At 37.7% G+C, this 12,975-nt stretch overlaps 1 long non-coding RNA gene across 1 annotated transcript; it reads right to left on the bottom strand.

Annotated features, from left to right (window-relative positions):
* Positions 1-3,896: 3,896 nt before the first annotated feature.
* On the bottom strand, positions 3,897-6,961 carry LOC131024331 (uncharacterized). The gene is made up of 3 exons (XR_009101766.1): positions 6,648-6,961; positions 4,728-4,794; positions 3,897-4,122 (listed from the first exon to the last, which is right to left on the bottom strand). It is a non-coding gene; the product is annotated as an uncharacterized LOC131024331 (long non-coding RNA).
* Between the last annotated feature and the right edge of the window lie 6,014 nt (positions 6,962-12,975).

Here is a 12,975-nt window from a genome sequence, read left to right as displayed (position 1 = left end):
ATGATATTTTAAATTCTAGATGAGATGATGCTCAAAGGTCATTTGTGGTCTTTCAAACTCTAGATAGTTATTCTTAGAAGCTCGACACCCAAAACTTAGATGTGGTATTTCAAATCTCAAACGAGATGATGCTCAGAAGTCCAACGTTCAAAAGTTTGATATGATCTTTAAAGATCTAGATGATGATCTGATCTTACAAGGTTCAAATGAGATCGATCATGCTCAGAGGCGCATGTAATTCTAAATTATTTTTATCTGTTAAATTAAAAAATTATAAAAAAAATAATAAATTATGTAACAACAAATAAGACACATCAATCTTCCATCATATTCTACGTCAAAATTATATATATATATATATATATATATATATATATATATATATATATATATATTCTACACATCAACCTTTTATAAAACTTCCTCATATACTTAAAACTTGTATAAAGAGATATTTCTATTTTCTCAATAAAAAATTAACATTTAATTGACGAAAGTAATTGAGATTAATACTCCATAAGTTAAAATATACCATCAATATAGTTGACCAAAATATATTAATTAAAGAAATATTTTATATACAAAATAATTAATACTCCCTTCGTCCCTCAAACATCTTTCTAAGGGAGGGCGGCACGAGTTTTAATAAAAGTTAGTTATGTATTAGACGAGTGGAGAATGAGTCCCACAAAAAGTGAAGATTGTAAAAGTAATAGTGAATATAATTATTTTCAAAAGTAGTTTAGGAAGATGTTTTGGGGATAGACCAAAATGAAAATAGAGGAAGATGTTTGAGGGACGGGGGAAGTATGTTTTGACTATAAAAATAACTTAAGATAATTATACTAAGTCACAACGTAAAATAATTCTCCGTTGAATTTTGACGGGTAACAAACCCTTCCCTTAGTTATTATATAGATCCAAATCTGGACCATTGATTGAAAAATACGGACTGCACAGATGAATGACACGTGGTGCTGATACTAAAAGATTTCATTTAAAAAAAACAAACAGAGGGGCAAAACAACCATTTTTTCATTTATTGCAAAAACCATGCATATGACAAACAGAACACTGCATATTGCACAACAGAACAGTGCTATAAAATAGTTACATGCACAACTAATTGCAAGAAAATATTTAAGTTGGTCATGTATTCATGTAAACTGAATCATGCATATTATGTTAATAAACCTGCATATTGTGTTAACACAATATGCAGGGTTCACTGATACAATATGTATGGTTCAATTTTTTAATCTGCATTTTTCTGTTGTCCAATATGTAGTGTTATGCATGGTTCTTGTTATTAGTCATGCATTGTTCTATTTTGTTGTTGCAGAGTTCATTGACACGAGATGAATGATTCACCAAGTCGGGTTTTTAAAATTTAATAAATAAATAATTGAAAACTAAATTCTTGATTTTGAGACACCAACAATATCCTCACTCGATTTTCCTTAAATCATAAATACTTTTAACGCATAATGCAAATGTAATTTCATGTCATGCTTAAACATATAATAAGTAATTATACTTAAAATATGCACATAATAATAATATAATATTATTATGCAAATCATCTTTTAAAATAATTAATCAAACTTTATTATAAGTCTAATTAATAATTATTGGGCCGTCCATTTAAAATAATTAAATCAAAGACCCATTTTTATAAAAATTTCGCAGCCCAAAATCCTTTAAGATTGGCCCGCTGATTAAAATAGGGCAGCCCAAGTTAAACAAAATAAAATCGGATCCAACAAAATAATATAAGGCCCATCAGCTTAACAAATAAATAAAAAAAACTCAGCCCAATCCTCAGGCCCAAAACTTAGGAAATAAACTAAGCCCAAATCCTACATCCCCTTTTCTCCTTCAACACACAGCCGCTCAACTCGTCTCCCTCTCTCTCGGTTCTCCCTCTCAACGCACACACAGCCACTCCGCTCACATACAGACGCAACAACCATACCGGGGCGGCGCACCTTCTTCCATTTGAATTTTCGGTGATCCGGCGGCGACAAACGGCCACCACCAGCTCCCTCTTCCTCACTAAATCGCGCCGCCGCGATTCCTCTCTGGAACTCCGGCGAGTCACCAGCGAGGAGCCACTGCCGCGGCGCCCCTAATGCCCCTCTCCGATTTCAGGTGATGATGGCGACTCCTCGCCGCCACCGTACCCTAACCACCGGTCCCAGCCCTCAATTCTCTCTTCCCCATCTATCCTTGACAACGGCGGAGCGCCGATGCGCCCCCCAAGTCCTCCGGCAGTCGCAGCGAGCGAGCTGCGATTCCTCTCTCTCTCCGCCCTTGGCCGAGCAGCAACGGCGAGTCACCGTCGTGCCCAGCCTCCCTCCAAAGTCTCGACTCACTCCCGGCTCTCTTTCTCTATGTGAGAACAGAGCACCACAGACAACTCTCAATTTCCGGCAACCGCAACGAAGCCACGGCCGCGGCCCTTCCCGACTCGACACAGCAAGCAAAAACAAGCTTAATGCTCATTTCATTTTTTTCTTCATTCGTTTCTTATTCTTATTCAAACATGTATGCAGATTCTGTGTATTAAACACTCATAGCGACTAGAGTCGATTTAAGGAGGAGTTCAAAAGAAAACCTTGTGATGTTTCGTAGGGATGAAAATCTTTAAGCTGGCTTCTTCTTGAGGATAGATTCTATGTGAGCTGAGTCGTTGGAAATTTTTGGGGAAGAGCTCTGCACTTAGGGGGTGTATTCGTTGTGGAATTTGATTGATTTCTATGGATTTTAAAAGTCTGGGTGTATTCGTTCAAGACTTTTAAAAGTCTGCAGAAATCTGGGTGTATTCGTTCAAGACTTTTAAAAGTCCATATAAATCTGGGTGTATTCGTTCAAGACTTTTTAAAATCCATACAAATCTAGGTGTATTCGTTATTCCATTGACTTAAAATCCGGAATGACTTTCATGGATTTCATCCAAAAAATACACACGACGAAATCCGGCCAAGAACCACGAGAATTGAAATCCATGAAATTTTAAGCGAGCGCTGAGTTCCAGCGCCCGCGGCCAAGAAGCCAGCGAGCGCTGGAACTCAGCAATCGTTGAGAGTGTCCAGCGAGCGCTGGGTTCCCAGCGGCCGCTGGGTTGCCGCGGTTGCTGGGCCCAGGCAGCCCAGCCCACCCACGCTTTTTAAATACAGCTCTTCAGCTTTCTTTTCCTCATTCCACAGAAGCTTACTCCAAAAATATACCACAGAAGCAGAATTTGGTTTTCCAACGCTCGCTGGAACTCAGGGGTCACTGGGTTTCCAGCGGGCGCTGGGTCTCTTCTAGCGGGCGCTGGTTCTCCGCGGGCGCTGGTTTCATGGAATTCAATTCCAAAATTATCCCGTAAAGTTTTCGAAAATCAGTGAAAATCGGGGTGAAATTCAACCACGAATTCTTTGAAAGTCGTCTGGAATCTATGTGAATTCCATGGACTTTTTAAAGTCTGTGGAAATCCACAACGAATACACCCTCCTTAGTTTCTCTCTGTGAAGATAATTTGTGCGATGTGGGAGTCTGCCTAGAGTTGCTGCTCTTTAAGGAGTAGGAAGGATCAAGCATGGCTAGCCCGGCTGTTGATGGGGTTGTTGACTCGAGTGAAATGAGGGAGATGATTTTGACAATTTAAATCATTATCTGGACTGTAATAATTCTTCAGGGTCTGTTGAATAAATAGCTCGTGAATATGCTTAATGTTCAATTTAAATATGTCACAGCCCGCCTTAACTAAGGATAGTTAAGCCGAGTGATCTACGACTAGGGATGGGGTTAAAGAATAAGGGAAAGAAAGGGGCATCATTTGAAACCGTAAATCTTACTTAACTTAAGAAAAATCATCGTATTTACTCATTAATACTCTTTTGAACAGTCTATGAAAGACAACATAAAACTTAATTAATATCATTAATCAAGTTATACATCATATGAAACCATTCTCTTAAGACTCAAAGTATGACATAACATACTATAACATCAACAACATCTTGCAGCGGAAAGTAGCTAGACATATGTATGAAGACATATTCTAGACAGGTTAACTATTTATTAACAACCCTGGAGACTCCGCTCATTGCAGCACCATCATCACATCAGCTCAACCTGCACATTTAGAAAACATATGCAGGGCTGAGTACAAAAGTACTCAGTGGGCACTTATGCCTAAGTATAAAAATACATGCTTCAAAACTGTAAATTGTCATGCCATCATAAACAGTACAGCAAGGGAGTTTTTCGCTAAAAAGGCCCAAGCTTACTAAATTCATTTGTGATTCTTAAAGTTCGTCTACAGACTAAGTTCTCTTGTAATCTATCATATCTGGAACTTTGTGCCGGAGAGGTGGCCACCTCTCACGAACACTTGACCGGCCAACCCGCTAGATGACTCACGGTCACTGGTGTACACTAGCCCTGGCAGGATAGCTATCAACTGCTCAGGACCCGAATTCGATTGCATAATAACTGGCAAAGCCACATCAGATAGATATCATACCAAACATTGAAACATTTATGGCAAGACAATAGTTGTAATATTTTCCAGTTCAAAGATTTTGTAACGAAATAACTTGTTCAAAGGTAGCATTAAACTTGTTTGATAGATATATAAAACTGAAATTAACAGTTAAATCATCTCATGCATTCATTCGTATAAGAGGCCTATGACACGCAGGGGATCTCTATATACGTATAGTAAAAGTAATGCCCACCTCGTTGTGTCTCTGTATCAATGAGTAACGTCACTCTCTCCCTCAAGTCGTTACTTCCCAAAAGGACCTTCATCGTTATGAAGAATTGGTGAGAAGTTATAAAAGAAACCTCGATTAATAATCTAATCTCTTTTATGAAACATTAGTATCTCTAATGTTCATCTCTCTTGATTGTTAATCAATATAACAATTATTATCTCTCGTCATTACTCATTAATTATAACATCCTTATGTTATAATTAACATCACTTCAATTAAAAGAAATATTTAACACATCGAAAAGTCCACTTTCTTAGCAGATCTATTCGCTCTCATCTCGTCTAATTAACCAATTAGAAAGTTAAACTTTCCATTAGGCATGTATTTGAGTCACGGGTCAACAAGAATTGACTATGCTCAAATCCTAATTTCACTAAAAATTTCGGCATGACCCATTCATATATAATGTCAGCCACGAGATCTCATCGCGTGAATCTCACTACGTGAACTCGTCTCTCGACTCAAAACTTAACATCTTGACATCTTTTCAACGCAAACCAAACAATTCAAAATCATCAAAACTCTTTATCAGTAAACTATCATTTATACTCGACACCAATTGTTCGAGTGTCAGATACCAACATTTATGTGCGTTAATCATAACTCTCACAACTCACACCATTTAGTCATATCGTATCATCCATCAAAACAAATATAATCAAGTTGTTTTCTAGAAAGTTTTGCTGTTTTTGTGTCATCTTTAAAAATTCATAACAACCAACTCAATCATCATAAACTCTCATACCAATTGATCTCAAAACCTTCATGAAGTGTAGTTCACTCTAAAAATGGTAGTTAACCAAAAAGGTTAAAGGTTTTTGGAGATATTGTTCTTTTAGTGCAGGCTGTCAAAGATTGACAGTTTCTGCAAATTTTGTTTAGGCCATTAGAAACCAAGGCAAACCTTAATAAAATTCCATCAAATTTAATCAGCCAAAACTAAAGGTATCCTTGAAGATTTGGTTAAAATTTCACAAGAGAAAACGTTCATATGATCTGCCAAATAAACAATGAAACTCATACACTTTTACTGTTGGAAAAATATGACAGCAGAACAGGGCATTTTTGAAATAATAAACTGCTCTATTTCAGAGGTCATAAAAATCGAAATCTTATGTTTTCAGAACAGTATTGAAGTCTAGTTTCGTTTAAAAAAAACGGTGATGCAAAATCCTTCATGGATTAATAGATATAAACGTTTTTGTGAAGTCTACCAACAGTTGACAGATTCTGTCAAGGGTTTTTCAAAATATCTTTAAAATAGCAAACATCATCCAAAAGACATGAAATTTTGCAGCGACGAAATACACATATCATAGATAAACATACTAAAATTTCAGAGCCATCAAGCAATGAAAACTCATCGAAACATAAGCTTGAAACTGCTGTAAAATTTTGACAGAATTCCAGTTTTAATTTCGTTCAACAATTATCATCCATAAATTGTAAATCAATTAGCATGCTCATGTGATATCGTAGAACACATATACGCAATAATATTCATTATGCAACGTCCCAAACTTCACGAATTTAAATAATCATACTCTAAAAACTTATACAATTTTCATGCTTGGAAAAATACGAATTTAATATATATCGATTCTAGCATACCCCTAAGCACAAATATCAAGTCAAAACGATCAAACAAAAATCGAAAGACAAGCTAATATGTGAAAAACGGGGCTGCCCTCATGGGTTTCATAGCTACGGTTCGTTCCGTTCTTACTCCCTTCATTAAACATGCTCAACATCTACCCAAGAACAACATACTAAAATTTCACGACGATCCGACGTCGTTTCAAAATAAAGTCGAGAATCGACGTTTTTCGACGTCGACGAAAATCGAAAAGAAAACCATCAAAACGTAGGTAGAGATCTTACCTACTTAGATACGTGATCGAAAAGATGATCGGTGCTCGTCTCGGTGCTCAAATCGGAGCTTGAAACCTCCGTCCAAGCTAAAAATGGTGTTTGGCGTGATAAGTAGGTGTTTTGGGTGTTGTGTGTGTGAGAGAGCAAAGATGATTGGAGTGTGTTGGCTGAATTCAGCCGTGAGTGAGGTAGATAAAGGGGTGTTGGGTGGTTTGGGGGGTGGTTTTGGTGGGGTAGCCTTAGATATTTAAGATATTAACCCGTTAGTCGTTAAATATCCCGTTTCGTCTCGTTTTAACGACTAATTACCCACATTCTTCGTTACTCACCCTCTTAACTCCTACTCACTTTCATTACACTCGTAATTCTATATAAATATAGAAAACGCAAGCTCGTTCTCAAAATTCTGATAAACGAGCTCGGTTCGTTTATCGAGAAATCCCGATTTACTATTCACTCGTCGTCCAAAAATAAAAACTTTCATTATTGGACTCGTATCGAAAAATTAAGAATATTTCTCGACGACGTGCACGTAAGATTTTGAAAGTCGACAAAAAGACGAAATAGCAGTATTTTACTATTCATCGTCAAAAAGTCAAAAATTTCAAAAACGTCTTAACGGACTCAGATCTCACTTCCGAGTTCACCGTTCTCATTCAAATAATTATCTCGAATTATTCAAATACTCAAACTCAATTACGGATATAAAATCACACATCATCCTCACATCATCAAAAGAACATCTCAACATCTTTAAAATATAACAACAAAACTTCATATAACTCCTCATCTCTATACAAAGTAATCAAACAAGGGATCTTATACCCTACTTACTCAAACTTAAGCAATTAAACACGTCATCAAAAGCCCGGGTATTACATACCTTCCCCCTTAAAATAAATTTCGTCCCGAAATTTGTACCTCTTGTAAATGTTTCGGGTACTTCTCTCACATCTTATCCTCAAGCTCTCTTTCCACTTCTTTCTTAACTATCATATCTCCATTGGACCTTATCCAATGCAATCGACTTATTACTCAATTGCCGAATTTTATGATCTAACATCATCTGAGGTCTCTCTTCATAACTCAAGTCTGGTTCTAAGATCATTTCTTCTTAGTAAACCACATGGTTTGGGTCGAAAATATATATCCTCTCAATTGTGACACGTGGAACACATTATGCACATTTTCAAAGCTAGGTGGCAAAGCCAACATGTACGCTATTGGACATATCTTTTGCAATATCTCATAAGGACTTATAACTCTGGGTCTAAGCTGTCCTTTAACTCCAAATCTATTCATCCCCTTTGAGGGTGAAACCTTCAAGAAAACTTTGTCTCCTATCTCGAAACTTTATCTCACGTCTTATATGCAAACTCAATTAGTGGCAACACATTCTCCCGATTTACTCCTCTATCAAGGATAGTAGTTCTTATCATATCTTCTATCGTCTGCTATGCTAAAATTCATCCTTGTACCCAACTCTTTCTGTAACTCATCCAAATACGTGATGTAATTTTTTTTTTTTTTTTTTTTGAGGTGATCTACACTGGTACTCAATGCAATCTTATAATGTCACGAACATACAATTGTGCTAACTTATCTGGTCCATACGCGATTAGGATCGGTATGAAATGTGCAGATTTTGTTAGTCGATCTACAATCACCCAAATTGATGTATTTCCTCTTTGACTTTTCGGTAAAGCTATCACAAAATCCATCGCTATGTGATCCCATTTCCACTCGGGAATCTCCAACGGTTTTAACTTCCCATAGGGTCGTTGGTGTAATGCTTTCACTTGCTGACAAGCTAAGCATCGCTCTACAAACGAAGCTATGTCTCATTTCATTCCGTCCCACAAAAATCTATTTTTCACAACCTGATACATCTTTGTGCCTCCTGGGTGGGCGGTGTAAGGCGTGTCATGAGTCCCACTCATGATCGTATTCTTAAGTTCATCATCGCGGGGAATGCATATTCTCCCCTCAAATAAAATAGCATTGTCTGATGCTTTTTGGTAACTCTTGAGATCTCATGCTCTTATCCTTTCTCGTAACTTGTTCATTGTCTCATCTTTCCTTGTGCTTCAATCACCATTTTCCTCAAACTAGGCATCGTCGCAACAATACTCGCTATCGTCCCTCGTGGTTTTATCATCTCTATCCTCATCTTGTCAAAGTCCTTTATAAGCTCATTCTCTCTCGTGAGAAGACATCCTAACTTTGACGAGACCTTCCGGCTCAATGTATCGGCTACTACATTAGCCTTGCCAGGGTGATAATTAATGTTGTAGTCAACATCATTTACTAATTCGAGCCATCTCCTTTGCCTCATGTTAATATCCTTCTGCTCGAAAAAATATTTCAAACTTTTGTGGTCCGTGAAAATCTCACATCTAACTCCGTAGAGATGATGTCTCCAAATTTTCAGGGCATGCACAACGGCTGCAAGCTCTAAATCATGCGTTGGATAATTTATCTCGTGGGGTCTAAGTTATCGTTATGCATAGACTGTAACTCTTCCTTCTTGCATCAAAACACATCCTAGCCCATTCTCTAACGCATCTGTGTAGATGGTATACTCTTTATCTATTTTCGGGACTAGCGGCACTGGTGCTGTAGTAAATTTCCTTTAAGCTCTTAAAAACTCTCTTCACACTCCTTTTTCCAATTGTTCTTAGCTTCTTTTCTCGGTCTTGCTATCATGGAAAATCCTTCAATAAACCTCTGATAGTATCCTGCTAAGCCTAAAAAGTTGTGAATCTCGTTAGGCGTAGTTGGTGATCTCCACTCATGTACAGCTTGTACCTTGACGGGGTCAACTTTAATTCCTTCGGATGATACAATATGTCCTAGAAAAGTTACTTCGTTCAACCAAAACTCGCACTTGGTGAATTTGGCAAAAAGCTTCTCAACTCTTAGTGTTTCCAACATCTTTCTCAAATGTTTTGGCGCTCCTGCTCATTCTTCGAATATATGAGAATATTATCTATGAAAACTAGGACAAATTTATCCAGTTATTGATGAAAACTCGATTCATGTAATCCATGAAAACTACTGGTGCCTTCGTCAAACCGAATGGCATAACTATGAACTCATAGTGCTCATACCTCATTTGAAAAGTTGTGTTAGGTATATCCTTCTGTCAAAATTTCAACTGGTGGTAATCTGATCTCAAGTCAACTTTCAAGAAAAAGCTCGCTCCTCGTAATTGATCAAACAAGTCATCTATCATCGGTAGAGGATATTTGTTCTTGAGTGTCAATTTATTTAGCTCTCGATAATCTATGCACATTCTCAACGTGCCATCCTTCTTTTTGACAAAAAGGACCGGTGCTCCCCACGGGGATACACTAGGTCTAATAAATCCTAACTCGAACAATTCTTGTAGCTGAATCTTCAGCTCTTGTAGCTCCTTAGGCGCCATTCCATAGGGTGCCTTCGACACTAGTACTGATTCAGGTTCTAGGTCGATAGTGAACTCCAAATGTCTTGTTGGTGGCAATCCTGGTAAGACCTCGGGAAATACATCTCTATATTCCCTTACCACTGCTACATCCTCAAAGTTTTTACTTGATTCTCCTTCATCATTCAAGTAAACTAGGTAAGCTTGTGCTCCTTTCTTCTTTACCAATTTCGACGCCTGAAGTGCCGAAATGATTGGAATTCTCTTCTTTCTATCAATATCGTGAAAACATGTCTGTTCCTTCCCAGGTGGTTGGAAAGTTATCTGTCTCTTCTTACAATCAATCGGGGCAAAGTTCTCTGCTAACCAGTCCATCCTTAGAATAATGTCTACGTTCCACATAGGCATTAAGTGCAAGGTTCTTGTTTTCATCTTTAGTAATCCTAACTCAAGCTCTAAGTTAGAAATCATGTGAGAAACTGTAGTAGCTCTTCCTACAGGAGTGATTACTCTCAACTCGGGACTAGCTTGTTTTGGTTCGAGTTTGAAGGTAACATGCTTCAACCAATTAAAGAATGCGAGGCTCCTGTATTAAACAGGATTCTAACTGGTGCATCCAATAACTTGCCCATACTACCTTAAAGTCCTGCTTTAAACCAGCACTTAAAACTCAGACATCTCTTCATCAGTATCCATCTTCTGATGAGCGAACGTGATAGCTCACAGAATTCTCAATTATACTCTACAACCGATTTCTTTCCTTGCATCAAACTTCGATAATCAGCCTCTCGCTGCTTACTGTACTCCTCGGTACATACTTCTCAAGAGTAGTCTTCAATTGTTCTCAAGTATAGTTTACCAGTTGCTCAGGTGTTAAAGTCCTCTGACGTGCCTCTCACTAGTCTTATACATTAAAAGAATCTACTAGGATAACTCAAAAGTTGTAAGGGTTCAACCCTAGAACGACATCAAAACAAATTGTTCAAGAGACTCAAATGAATGACCAGAGGGTAGAATGAAGTAACTACCAGGTCGAACAAAATGACCTACAGTAAGAACCCATCTGGCTTTTCAACCGAAAGTTGAAACACATGGGTTTATAAACCCAAAACACGTCTACTGAGATTTAGATCATGCGGACTGGCCAGGTCCAACATAATCACTCCCCAGTCACACGGGATATACTATCCCGAACTTGGAAATTCTGTGTCTTCTAAACCCTCAACATACTATACATAACAAAACTTAAGTTCACACCAGCAAGCTAAAAGCTTAAACTCAGGGTCCTATGTTCTAGACTCTTGTTTCGAAAGTTCAATATTTTTCGACTCTCCTCTCATGTTGCGGTGGTGGTGGCGGAGTATTATCCCGCCTATCCTTCACATCACACTCTTGATGACATCTTTGAGACATTTTTGAAATCACAAAAGGAAAACTCAACTCGACCAACGCTCTAAGCATCCTCGAAACTCAAGTTCAATTTACTAACTCAACTTTAAGGAAACCCTCACGGTCACCTTAACATTCATCTCTAAGGCAATAAGCACTCACGAAATGCTAACAAAAAGATCTCTCTGGTCTACCTAATATATCCATCAGTAGAATGCCTCTTTTTAGAGGACTTACATAAAGGGGTTATATAAACCCTACAAAAACCATAGTATCTATCGTAATGTCCCTTCTAAACCGACACCATTAATAGTACTATGTCTCGGCCTGGACCTCCTACGGTAATTGCTATCAGTTAACTCATCTAGTTGCTACTTTAGCACACTAGGAACATCCATCTATTTAACATCAGTAGGGTACTATATTCGCATGCTTATCTATCATCATGTCAAAATCTCAAGTACCAGTATCTCCTAAGTAAGTTATATACATCGCAATGTAATTGCAACTAATCAAAAACGAGGGTGTACCGCGCATACTCTCAAAATCATCCTGAGCTCTAGCCTACATCGGTTTCTCTTCTCATCCCCATCAACTCTAGCCCTCCTCGGCTACTTCTCATCCTTTCAACCCTAGCCTTCCTTGGCTCTTTCTCATCCTTTCATAGTCTATGAACATGTGTTTGAAAATCTTCTAGGGTATCTCTATACCACATACTGTACGCCTCGTCCTCGTATCCGATCTTCCCTGAGTTCGATCTCACAACAGTTCACTTTCGTGCAGTGCCAACAGTCCTGGCCAACCTATAAGGAGAACTTAAAGGTGGCTCTAGGAACTAACTCTACTTGGCTCCAGCAACAGAAATAAACAAAACATAACTTAGCAAAACTCCTACTAAGTAGTACTGTTATCTTCAAACTCAAGCTCAAAACATCTAAATTCTCATCTCGTCCCATCTTTACTTAGTAGGGAATCTCTCTAAACAATGATATTAGATCCCTTAATCTAAATCATCGTGACTCAGTAAGACAACTCAACAATTCTCTCTCAAAGCCATCTCCAAAGACTATGGCTCATGATACCTCTTCAAGTACCATTAAGGTTGCGTGAGCAAAACTCACGTCACAAAACAACTCAACATATCGTACAATATCTCATTGCAGCATGCTAATAACTCATCATTAATCATGCTATTATACTCAAGCTCATACTCAAACTCATAACTCAAACCAACAAGTACTTAAAGCAATTGCTAATTCTCTCAAACTTTAGCTCTAAGTTCTCATTTCATCCTTCTACTTAGTAAAAAAAAAAATATCTCTTAACAATGACATTAGATTCCTTCATCTAAATCATCGTGACTTATCACAACTGCTCAAACAATTCTCATCACAAAACATCTCAAATACATCACATCATAACTCATAATTATGCATCCTCAATCATATAGCATCATATGATATAAACGCTCTCATGATTCATCATGTAACGTCAACATATGCTCTTACAACATAATAACTCATTATTAATCATGTTGTCATC

Source organism: Salvia miltiorrhiza, chromosome 1 (genome assembly GCF_028751815.1).
Source record: "Salvia miltiorrhiza cultivar Shanhuang (shh) chromosome 1, IMPLAD_Smil_shh, whole genome shotgun sequence".
NCBI classification, from domain to species: Eukaryota; Viridiplantae; Streptophyta; class Magnoliopsida; order Lamiales; family Lamiaceae; genus Salvia; species Salvia miltiorrhiza.
The sequence above is the reverse complement of the archived record's forward strand: the minus strand, read 5'-3'. Positions and strand labels throughout refer to the sequence as shown.